This window comes from Hydra vulgaris, chromosome 12 (genome assembly GCF_038396675.1).
Source record: "Hydra vulgaris chromosome 12, alternate assembly HydraT2T_AEP".
Classification (NCBI taxonomy): domain Eukaryota; kingdom Metazoa; phylum Cnidaria; class Hydrozoa; order Anthoathecata; family Hydridae; genus Hydra; species Hydra vulgaris.
The window spans coordinates 2,612,418-2,625,399 of NC_088931.1; the positions used below are offsets into that span (position 1 = coordinate 2,612,418).

General features: G+C 28.2%; 1 protein-coding gene across 1 annotated transcript in view; it reads right to left on the reverse strand.

Moving 5' to 3' along the window:
- The window catches only part of LOC100215348 (MATH and LRR domain-containing protein PFE0570w), a 50,147-nt gene extending 45,727 nt beyond the window's left edge, over nucleotides 1-4,420 (reverse strand). Inside the window, exon 1 of the mRNA XM_065811235.1 lies at nucleotides 4,266-4,420. The gene's annotated coding sequence lies outside the window, so the exon portion shown is untranslated. The remainder of the gene's footprint in view (nucleotides 1-4,265) is intronic.
- Nucleotides 4,421-12,982: the final 8,562 nt, after the last annotated feature.

The window sequence follows — 12,982 nt, forward strand, 5'->3', positions numbered from 1 at the left end:
TTAAAGAAAAACTAAAAATGTTAGGATGGGGCCCATAATACCTTACACGCTACCTATAAATACCTATTTAGTTTCAGGTAAAGATATTGTGTGTGGAATATTAAACTTTTTGTTATAACCGGAACAAACCTATCGTTCACTCCGTGACACAAGTTTTGAATGCCTTTAACTGAAAATTTTGAATTCTATTAACATTGTTATAGAATTTATTTATAGGTAGTATGTAATGTATAATTGCCCCTTTCTAAACGTTTTTATTTTTTTTCCAATTTCCAATTTAGTTTACAAAAGTTATTCCTTCCGAAAAACAAGACTTTTCAATCCTGCCTTGTTTCTAAAAAAAAAAAGACGTTCTTAAAACTAAAAAAATTAACTGACTAAGTTCATTAAAAAGACCAACTATATTCTTAAAAAAATTGACTATAACTTTAATATCGTCTTTTTTGAGGGGTGAGGTGTAACATTTTCCCCTTTCACAAACACACAAACACACACACACACACACATACACACACACACACACACACACACACACACACACACACACACACACACACACGCCCAATCGTACAGTCGCCTTTGCATAAAAAAAGGAATTGCAGACAGGAATTAAAATTTTTTCTTCACAGCTCTAGTTAAAACATATTCATTAAGACAAGTAAAACCTATTAGGTGCATAATCTAATCAATAATTTAAAGTTTTAGTAATAGTAACATGAGAACAAATTTTTTTTCGTTAAACTTTACAGTAAAACATATAAAGCTTGCAGAGTAACTTTATTTGAATAAAATTTTCATTTAATTTTGTAACAGCTAATCCCTCCACACACACACACACACACACACACACACACACACACACACACACACACACACACACACACACACACACACACACACACACACACACACACACACGCCCAATCGTACAGTCGCCTTTGCATAAAAAAGGAATTGCGAATTGCAGACAGGAAAAAAATATAACTAAATAATATGTTCATCAATCCAAAAGTTAAAACTTAACTAAAATAATGTCAAAAACTTATTTAAATAATAATTTTTTTTTTTACTGAACAAAAACGTTAGAAAGCCCTAAAATAATATACTATGTTTTAATAAAACTAAAACACAGCATTGAAAAGCCCTTACAACAAATCACTCAGTTCAGGTAAACGTTTATGTAAACACTTATATCATTTTTTTATTGTTTCAGAAGATAATGAGTAATAACTTCATATATATATATATATATATATATATATATATATATATATATATATATATATATATATATATATATATATATATATATATATATATATATATATATATTGAAATAAATAAAAAAAATTATATATATATATATAATTTTTTTTATTTATTTCAAAATTAGTATTTGTCCATATAAATACAATTGTTTATATTGAAGAATAGAAGAAAAATTCTATATACATGTTGTAGTGTAAACAGTACTGTGGACATTTTGTAGTGTAAATGTAATTTAAAACCAATGAGGAGGAGCTACATCAGGCTCCTCTATGTTGATCCAGTTAAGCTGCAGAAATCAGCTAGTCAAGAAAGTAACACATTTATTTATATACATTATCACATAAATATGCTGATAATATATATAAATATATATATATATATATATATATATATATATATATATATATATATATATATATATATATATATATATGTATATATATATATATATATATATATATATATATATATATATATGTATATATATATATATATATATATATATATATATATATATATATATATATATATATATATATATATATATATATATATATATATATATATATATATATATATATATATATATATATATATATGGTTATCTCATTCAAAGCTCAATTTTCTTCATATCAAAAAAGTAAGGTTTAGCATTCTAAAGCATAAACGATATTTGACATATACAAGAGAAACAACCCAATTTAAAGTGTTGAGAAAATACGTATTTTTTGAAGGAAATTATGACAAAAAGATGCGGAAAATATAGCAGAATAATGCGGAAATTACTAAAATCAATACTTTTGAAGAAACAATTATAAAATTTTTAGGAACAAATGCACAACTGGTGAAAGACATTGACATGGTTTTTAGTTTGGAACAAACGCACAACTGGTAAAAGACATTGACATTTTTTATATGACAAAAATAAGAGTTTTCGGTATTGATTGATTTTGGTATTAATTGATTGGTTTTAGTACTGGTGGTATTTGGCAGAATCTTGTATGCATCCGAGGATATTAGTCTTTTCTTTTTTATTTAAATTATGTTGCGTACATAACATGACAGAAATTATACGACATTAAGGTTTATTACGGACACCGTTATATACCGGTACCAGTGGCGGTAGGGTTGCAGATTAGCAGTTATATCTGCAATATTGCTTAAGCTATTCTTATAAAGCTCTAAATAAAAAATAAAACAAATAAATCAATAATTAACGAACTTTCTTCTTTTTTTTATTAATCTTTAACTAAAATGAATTATTTTATTAAATTAAATTTGAACAATTTTAAAATAAACTAGGTTTTATGCTAATTAGTGTTAAATGCTAAAATTTCTAAAGCAATGTGAATGGCGTGTAGGAAAAAAACAAAAAATACAGTTGAACTAATGCAGAGACTGTAATATTGTAACTTTTGTAATATTACGAACAGTGTAGGAACCAAGGCAGACTGGATGAAAACTTGTGAAAGTACTGGGTCAGAACTTGAAAGAAAACTGGGTAAGAAAATGGGGAAAAACTACTCTGATAGTAGAGGAGAATATTGTTTATTTAAAGCTTTATATTTTAAACCTTTTTTAAATCTACAGTTTTTACGTCTTCGATTTTTACGATGACGACGATCTTAACGATTGTTTAAAGCTTAAATCAACTTCAACAAAAAATCAACAAAAAAAAACAAAAAACGTTGGTAACAGTATTTAAAATGTCAATATTCCGGGTCAATTTAGTTTCAGCATTTTCTAGTATTAACTTAATTTTTATCTTTAATTGACAACTTTCTTAAAGCAAATTGTTTAATGCAAATTAATTTCTTTAGTCTAAAAGAAACTCGATGTTGTTGAAACATCGAGTCGATAAAATATTGTGTCAAAGTTTTTTTAAACTTTAGAAATTTTGATTTGCGGAAAATTAAATTAACTTCAAATACGTATTAAAAAATAATCCGTAACTGATCGATACACAGTATTTGATTTTAAAGTTAATTGTTTTTTAAACCTTTATAAATAAAAAATCAATAAAATTCTTTGTTATAATATTTTCTTATAAAAAGACAGTTTAAAGCGCTTTTATAGTTCCATTAAAAAAAAACCGAACACCTGATTAATAAAATTGCTGTAACGTAAAATGTTCTGAGATTTCCTGTTTATATTTTATGTTTTGAAACTTTGTAGTAGCGATCTAGAAACTTTAACTTCATTTATTGAATTTTAGTACAACGTTTAACAGCCTTTGCATTAATTTTTCATAAATACAAAACACTTTTTTTATTTTTCTAAAAACTAATTTAATGTTCTGCTCTTAAAAAGAATGAAAATGTTTCTCTTCAAGTTTTGAAGTTTTTTAAATATTTTAATAACAAAAAGAATAAAAGCGATTAAACAAATTATTAATTTAACGTTGATAAATTTTAATCAACAACCTTCATTGCAATCTAATAACAGTCTAAATGGTCCTCGATTATGTTAACCAACTTTCATGGCAATGAAAATATAATCCTCATAAATTACTCTCAAGAAACGATTAAATACTTACAAAAGCCCTTATTAAAGATATCTACTATAAGGTAAATCTAAGTTATGTTACAAGCAACTATTACTTTTTTCAAAGAGTCGATACTTAATAAGTGACTACTTAATAAGTAAAATAAAAAATGAGTTTTTTTATAAATGTGTTACAAAACAAAGCTTCTTTTTACATATAAAAAATTTTTAGAACGAAAATTGTTCTATGACATATGTGTTCGAGTATTTTATTAATATCTTTAAGTGAAAACTTGAACGATAATATTTAATTACTTTAATTGGACCATTATATTTCATTAGAGAAGTTAAATGTTTTAATTTTAAAAAACAACAACCGTTTATAAAACAATATTTCTTATCGGTTTAGAAATAATTAAAAATTTGAAATAATTAAGAACAAAAATGTAATTTCAATCACTATTAGAGTTAAGCATGAAATTTCACTTTTCGCAAATATAAACATAACCTACCGTGCTTACAGTCGTTAACTTGCAAACTTATGTTTTTTACGGCAATTAATTTTCCCCGCTCAAATCAGTTATACCATTATATTCCACTAGGTTATTGTCGTAAAAAGTTATTCGGAATTTTTTAAAAAACGCACTGAAGCATTGGTATTAAAAACAGGATGGTTAAGGAATTCATTTATGTAAGAATTAACGATAATTGTCTTCCTTGTTTTCAAGATTAAAATTACTCAATGGAATTATAGTTTTGTTTAAAATTTTCAAATAGCAAATTTAATTCACTTTGTTGAAATGACCACAACAAAGTAGTATAAAACTTTTCTTGGTTTTGTGATTAACTTGGTTTAAGTGATTGACTTAATAAAAATGGGAAATTTTGTAAATATTTTAAAACGAAAGCCTAAAGAGTAACAACTAACTAGTTTACTAGAAAAGAATTTATTGAGCAACTTCTCGATTGATTTGATATTGAACAGTGTTTTAGCTCAGGTTTTAGCATTTTAAAATGTGTTTTACATTCTATTCTATTTGCCAAAGATACCATTTGCAGTTCCAAACCTTATATACAAACATTTTAAAATGTACACAAGCACTATCGGTAATTTTGCAATATTAGTACAGTTTTATTTAGCACGGCACAGGTAAAATAAAACTGATCCTATATAGGGGAGTTGCAGTTTGGCGTCACATTCCAATTGCCTTTAGAGTCCTTTGTCCCAATAAAAGTTGTCTTAAAAATGCTTCATTAAAATGTTTTGTAAAAAAACGACAGTTTTTTTAATAAAAGCAGTTTTTTATAGCTTACAATTAAACCTCTTTGTAAAAAAGTTTTTATTTTTTTCTCTTTTTTCTTAATAAATGGTTTAAATTTACAAAACAACACTTAAAAACTTCACACTTGGCACAAAATAAAATTGTTTAAAAGAAAAAAATTATTAAATCTAAAGATCTTTGTTTAGGAGCGCCTATAACAAAATTGTAACCTTTTTTCTTTTTTTTTAATTCGATTTGAATAATATGCTGTAATTTATTATACAATATACTTATATCCAAAGATACTGTTGACTTAACATGGGAAACAAATAATCATAAAGATACTGTTGACTTAACATGGGAAACAAATAATCATAAAGATACTGTTGACTTAACATGGGAAACAAATAATCATAAAGATACTGTTGACTTAACATGGGAAACAAATAATCATAAAGATACTGTTGACTTAACATGGGAAACAAATAATCATAAAGATACTGTTGACTTAACATGGGAAACAAATAATCACAAAGATACTGTTGACTTAACATGGGAAACAAATAATCATAAAGATACTGTTGACTTAACATGGGAAACAAATAATCATAAAGATACTGTTGACTTAACATGGGAAACAAATAATCATAAAGATACTGTTGACTTAACATGGGAAACAAATAATCATAAAGATACTGTTGACTTAACATGGGAAACAAATAATCATAAAGATACTGTTGACTTAACATGGGAAACAAATAATCATAAAGATACTGTTGACTTAACATGGGAAACAAATAATCATAAAGATACTGTTGACTTAACATGGGAAACAAATAATCATAAAGATACTGTTGACTTAACATGGGAAACAAATAATCATAAAGATACTGTTGTCATGGAAACATGGGAAACAAATAAAGACAATAAGCAGCTGCTCAAATGTCAAACACGGGAGAACTTCAAAGCTTTTCATAAGTAAAGCTAAAACCAAAGTTGTCTAACCAATTTGTTTTGTTTAACTATTTCCCTTTTTAATAATACATGTATAGGGCTGTTCACAGTGAAAAAATCTGTTCATCACGACAAACGTTTTGCAATAATAGCTTTGTCACGGTTGTCGTGGATTCTGATAATGCCAATCGTTGAACGGGTTCTAATAATGCCAACCCTAACACGCCACTTATATGGAAAGTTTACACATCAAGGTACCATGTGATGTTTACTTTAAAATCTTTTGAATTTGTCAGTGAAAAAAATAATTTAAATGTTCAATTTGGCTCAAAATATAGCCAATGAGCGCACCGAACTCTGGATAGAGTTTCAGTCTGACTAGTAAATTGGTTTAGGATTTACGGCAGTTTTTTGCTACTTATACCTCAAAATGTTACCGATTACTGTGATATTCGGTCGCTATTTCAAAATAATAGTTAAACGAGTGTTCTACTATATAATACCAATTACATAGTAGAACAGTCAAGTAATTAATATTTACAAGTTTGATTAATACATGTACCATTTTAATTTTTTATAAACCAAAATATTAATTTGCTATTTAAAGTATGGTTTGACTCGGCTTATGCATAGCGTGAATAAATCAACATTTCCTAAGGTATAAACTTAGCCATAATGTAAAAAAGTACTAAAAAAAAGTGCAAAACCTGGTCAAAAGACCAGCAGTTGGTAAAACAAAAAAATGTTTGCGTTAACAAATTTTTAATTGACTCTTGAAACCTTTTTCAAATCATTTACTTTCAAAATTAAGTGAAAAATTAACTATTTAAACCCAATTTTTTTACAATGTATTAACATTAGATCAAAGGCGGATCCATAGGGGTTTGGGAAGGGGGGAGTTGGGGGTAATGTAGGCGATTAACCCTCCTTACATGATTTGAAAAAGCTTTTTTTTGTAACTAATATTTGGCGTTTGCATCCCTTTATAAAAAAAAGCATGCAATGTTAACTAAAATATTAAAGTATCTTGAAGTAATTTAAATTTATTGAAACACAAGTATTTGACAAAGATTAGAGAGTCTAGTTGTTTGACTAAATACGCATTTAAAACCTTGATTTGTTGATTATTTTAAAAAACCATATTACAAGTTTTAATTTACAATTTGTCGACAAAACGGTAAATTTTGTTTTTAACATTTACTGGAATTTCTCTTTACACATTAAGTAAAACCAACCAGACTTGTTTGTTTACTGTCATTCGTGTTCTCAGTTTTTGACTTTGTTGAGAAGCTACGTTCAACACTGGCCACACTCACAGGAAATGACTTGATAATTTGAAACAACTTGTGAATGATTGATTATTGCACCTTATAAACAAAATCGACAGAGATATAAGTAGACAGTGATGTGGTACCTCCCTCATCCCTTTTTCCTTATGCATTTGCGCTGCCATAGTTTAACTTTCGATGTAAATTCAGTTACAGGTAAGTTTTGGATACTAGCCAAAGAATGACGTCATAGACATAACTGATTGCAGAAACAGTATCAGCAATATCTATATGATTCAATGTAATAATATTTTTTGACATCAAAAAAAAGATTTGATAATATTACAAATTTTCATTAAAAAAACTTTTATATGCTCACAGCTAAAAAAAAGAAAATTAGCTCTAAGAGATCAAGATCTAAGTGATCAAGATCTAAGTGATCAAGATCTAAGTGATCAAGATCTAAGTGATCAAGATCTAAGTGATCAAGATCTAAGTGATCAAGATCTAAGTGATCAAGATCTAAGTGATTAAGATCTAAGTGATCAAGATCTAAGTGATCAAGATCTAAGTGATCAAGATCTAAGTGATCAAGATCTAAGTGATCAAGAAATAGAAAAAATCATCGAGAAAAGTGCGAGTGAGTCAAGTAGCTCAGAAGTCAAAGTTTTCACTCCCTTTCAGCAAAAACGGAAAACAGATTGTCAACCGTTGCTATTTAAATCGATTCTACAACGTTAACAAAATTATTCACTGATGTCTCCGATTGATTAGGTCTCAGCGTAAGAAATCAAATGGTTGCAAAAGCAAAAGTCGTCAAAGTTTGCGGTGGTTCGTTACACCATTTTCCGATTTCGCAATCATTAGTTTACCGTTACTGTAGGGTAGAATGAGAAAAACAATGTGCCCAAATAAAGGAGAAATATCTGGAAATGCGTCCTCTTCATCCATCCGGTCACTGGGATTAAAAACTTGTTCCGACACTTACTGATAAATGGGTGATCAGTTTATTAATTGCTTACTGTTTTAAGTGTTTGGAAATGCAAATATTGAAAAATACTAAAATATTTAAAAACAAAATTTTTTTATATATAGGAAAGAAAGAGAAGCATGTTGCTAATCTGGCTAATGGTTGGGATGGGTCAAAAAAGTTCTAGAAATCCCTGTAATTATCAACTCTACTGATCACGCCCAGAAAGATGCATTTATTAAGTGTTTTTCTTCCTGGAAACTGTTAGATTTTAATTGCCTTAGTTTTTGACACCACTTCTAGTAACACTGGATGAAAAGCTGGATGTGCAGTACTCGTGGAGAAAGAAGTAAGTCGTGCACTGTTGTGGATAGCTTGTCGCCATCATGTTTACGAACTGCATATTCGTCACGTCTGGGATGCAGTTAATGGAAGTCATGACAGACCTATTGAGCCAATTTTGAAAATATTTCAAGATATTTGGGATTTTATTTATCTCGAGTTTACAGATATAACAAAATTTAAGTGGCCGGAAGAGAAACATCTTATTCATCGGCAGGCAATACTCGTTCTGAACTGGGCTAGTAGGTGCCTTATGGAGAATATCTTTCCGAGGGCCAATTATCAAGAACTGATTAAATTGACAGTTCATTATCTTGGAGCTGACTTACCAAAAGGTTAGATGTTTAACTTCAAAAAACTGGGTGCACATCATTGTGCAAAATTTATGCACAATGAGCTGTACATCTTGAAACTTGCCAAGTTAGATCAACAGAATGCATCGCTCAACCCGGATCAATGTCATAAGTTGAAAAGAATAGCTAATTTTATCACTTTGTTTTACACAAGATTTTTTTTACAAATTTGCATCTCAGTTATTGCACCGAAAGTTGATTGTCAGTACATTGCCAATATGCAGTGGTATCGCGATACAGACAAAATTGCTTCTGATGCAGCCATTCAGTCTTGCAACAGACATTTTTGGCATTTAACTGAAGAGTTTGTTATCTTCGCGATGTCTGATGAGGATATTTCGCCTGTTTAAAGATCTGCTATGGCATTGAAGTTGTACGACACCCAAAGAAGTGAAGAAACGAAGCCTGGAAAACCGCCTTTCCCGAAAGTGGATGGCATCCCCTTCCTTTGTCTTTTTAATTATTCCACGTTTCTGGCTACTACTTAACTTAATCAAGGTGACTACAAACAAGGTAGATTGGATGCAATTGCCTGTCGAGCGCTGGATAAAGATGAAAGATTACAACTATGTGAAAAATGTTGTTAAGTACTGTCATTTTGGGAATGACTGCGCCGAGAGAGGTGTAAAACTTATAGAAGTCTTTAAAAATAAAGTCAAAGACCCCGCGCAGCTTTAATTACTACTTCAAATAGTGGAGAACCATCGTAAACGAGCTTCTCTTCAAGAACGACAAGAAAATTTAATAGATATTTGATCTTTTTTTTTTAAATAGTGCTAATTGTATCAATCTTTCATTAACAGAAGTTAAAATGCTCAAAACAACTTGACTATTTAAATCGGGGCAACCCTTAAAATAATTTTTTTGAAGTTAAATTTTTTATACAATATAAATTAGATAGTCAATAATACTGTGTGAAAAGTTGAAGTTGTTTAGGAATATATATGTTAACATTTTAAGCAAAATTACTCAAAAAAACCGGTGAAAAAAGGATTTTTCAACTTTTTCTGTGTGGGGGGACCCTTAAATTTTTATATTTTTTCAAAATACTTTGTAAATATTATTTTTTTCTTAGCCTTATTGCTAATAGGACACCATAAGACTACATATAAATAAAAAAATAAATGGTTAAAATATTATTTATACAAAAATACAATCACTTTGATACAAAACAAAAGTTTAAAATGTTTCGCAGCATTTAAAAAAAAAAATTAAATTTTTTTTTTTTATAAATTTGTAAGACTTTCAATAATAAACCAAATTAGAATTTTTTAATAAATCAGTTTTACCAATCTTGGATTACTATTATTAAACTAATAAACTACTATCCTAAGGGATTAGTAATCTTAAAACAAAAAAAGCAGCATAATTTTTATTTATTTTATATTTACATCAGATTACATGGTCAAGTTTTTTTTTAACGAAGTTACGAGTATTGATAGTTATTAGTTCTTCATTTTTAGAAATGCACTGAGCAATACGTAATTGTACAATTCTATAGTTTTTTGCAGTACTCTGGATGACCCAAATTTTGTTTGTGAGTCCTTTTTCCGATGACCTTATTAAATATACATTATTTCGAATGTTTGCTCAATGCAAAATTTCTACTCATGCCTTTTACCCTGGTTGTCTGTATAATTAGGTATGTGCTTAATCGTAGCATAAAATTTAGATGTAATTAAAGCTCCAACGGCTTTTTTATGCTCTCACAAAAGAAAATGTAGAATCTCTGTAGTGGAAATTGAGGACATTCCCATAGTATGTCTATTTGATTGCATTGAATGTTTTAAATGCAGCAATACTTTTTCCACCTTCCAATTCAATTTTATTATTTTTAAGCGATTCTTCTAAAATTTAAACATTGTTTAAGAGATGTCTACATCTCTTGTCTATTAGGTTCTACCCAGTGGACACGTGACATTGAAAAGACGTCTTTTGAATGTCTTCTAAACATATCGAACGTCTTTTGTGTAAATCATTAATGTAAATTAAAAACAAAAGTTTTCTTAATATGGATCCTTGAGGAACTACTCAAGAGGTTATCTTTATGTAGTTTTTACCACCATCTTATGTGAACGTACTATTTTCTACCAGGTAAGTAGCTTTTAAATTAAACTATATTTGTAATTTAATTCCGTAATTTTAATTTTTTTTTAATTTATGATGCACATCTCAGTGAAAGAAGGTTCAAACCAAAAAAAATGTCTCTGGGTCACGTCATACTTTTTTGGATCCGTACTGGCCTTTACTTTTAGAAATTAGCACGAGGGAAAAAAAAATTTGACCCAAGAAAAAAAAATACATTTTTCTAGACACACCAAAAGGCCAGTGTTTTTCCTTACCTGTACAACAAATATTTTATTTGACCAAGAATTATTCCAGGACTATGAGAAATTTTAAAAGCTTTAAAATATTTACAATAAGCAGAGCTTTTATTTGATAAGTATTATGTCCTCAATTATGGTTATTAAATTATCAATTATGGTTATTAAATTATTGAACAAATATTTTCAAACAATTTTATTCCTTAATGTAAAAAAAACTATACTAATGCATTGGTCAAGCTCAATATCTTCATCATGACGTTTAAAAATGATGAGATATTTATGAGATATTTTAAAAAGCTATTTAATTATTTCTTTTGACAAATAAAACCAAATTGAAACTTGCTATATGAATGCACTATTATTTACATATATATGAATTTACATATATATGAATTTACATATATATGAATTTACATATATATGAATTACAAATATAAGATTAAAAATATGTAGTGTGCCCAGCATCACAAACATTTTAAGCAAAATTGATAATTTTTTGTTTTTCTAGTTAATTAAAATGTTGCCGTTCCGAATCTGTTGGTAATAAAAAATTCCGACGCGTGGTTCGATTTATAAAGGGCCTTCAAAATTGCTTCATATCTTTTTTAAAATTATAAATTTAAAAAAGATATGAAGCAATCTTTTAATAAAAGTACTGTCGTTTTAGGCCAAAAAACTGTAAAATATTATTAGTATTGTTTAAATAAAAAAGTCTGTTGTTAGCGAAATTAAATGTCAATTGACAATTGTTGGAATGGACATTTGTTGGACAATGGACATTGGAATGGACATTTGTTGGACAATAGACATTGGAATGGACATTTTTTGGACAATGGATTGTTGTTAATTAAATTACAAAACTTTTAGCTTTTTTGATAATTTAAAAAATATTAAATTCATAAAGTTATTGGAAATAAGTTCAAAAAAGGAAGTAAGCAAACTTGAATTAATTTACTAAGAATTAGTTCAAAAAAATTTAAATAAAATTATAAATGAAGCACTAACTTCGATTTTAATCAATTAGATTAATTTTAAATTTATGCTAATTTTCCTATAAGATTTTATTTCATTTCCACATTTAAAATATTTTTTTATGATATATTTATAACTCATATCTGCTTTATAGTCAATTATAGTTCTAAAAAAACGATCACAAAGTTTATCGTTGACTACATTTTTCGTAATTTTTTTCTTTCTCAAGCAGTCTTTGTTCCACGAACATTCCATAATTACTTTGATCATTGATTTTTCAGTTGAGCCCAAAACATTTCTATTGGGTTGAGCTCACAATGAAACTTAGGAATAAAGATCATTTTACGTCCATCTTACACTTTTTATTGTGCTCTTGAACTAACTCATCTAACTTTGATCTTTTCGTAAAAGCTTAATGAGACGATGCTTTTATTCTTAAGTCAGCAAGAAGAATGTCTGAGGTTTTCATGTGTAAGTCAATAATTTCCAATTCTTTGTCTTTTCGACACCTTCATCGAGCCATTTTAGTTGCTTTATTGAACAAGTTGTACCGGTGTTTTACCAAACATACTCACATCTAATAACGCTTTTGTAAGTGTGGTTGCATTGTCGAAGAGAATATCAATTTGCAAATTTACTGACTTCATTAATACGCTATATCTCAGTAGAGTTAGAAGTCGAGTGAACTTAGTAAGAATTGCTTCATTGTCAAAGTTAGAGTCTTTTCTGGGCGTAATGATGTTCGAGGGAAAAAATTCAACTCAGTTTTTTTTATTAATTG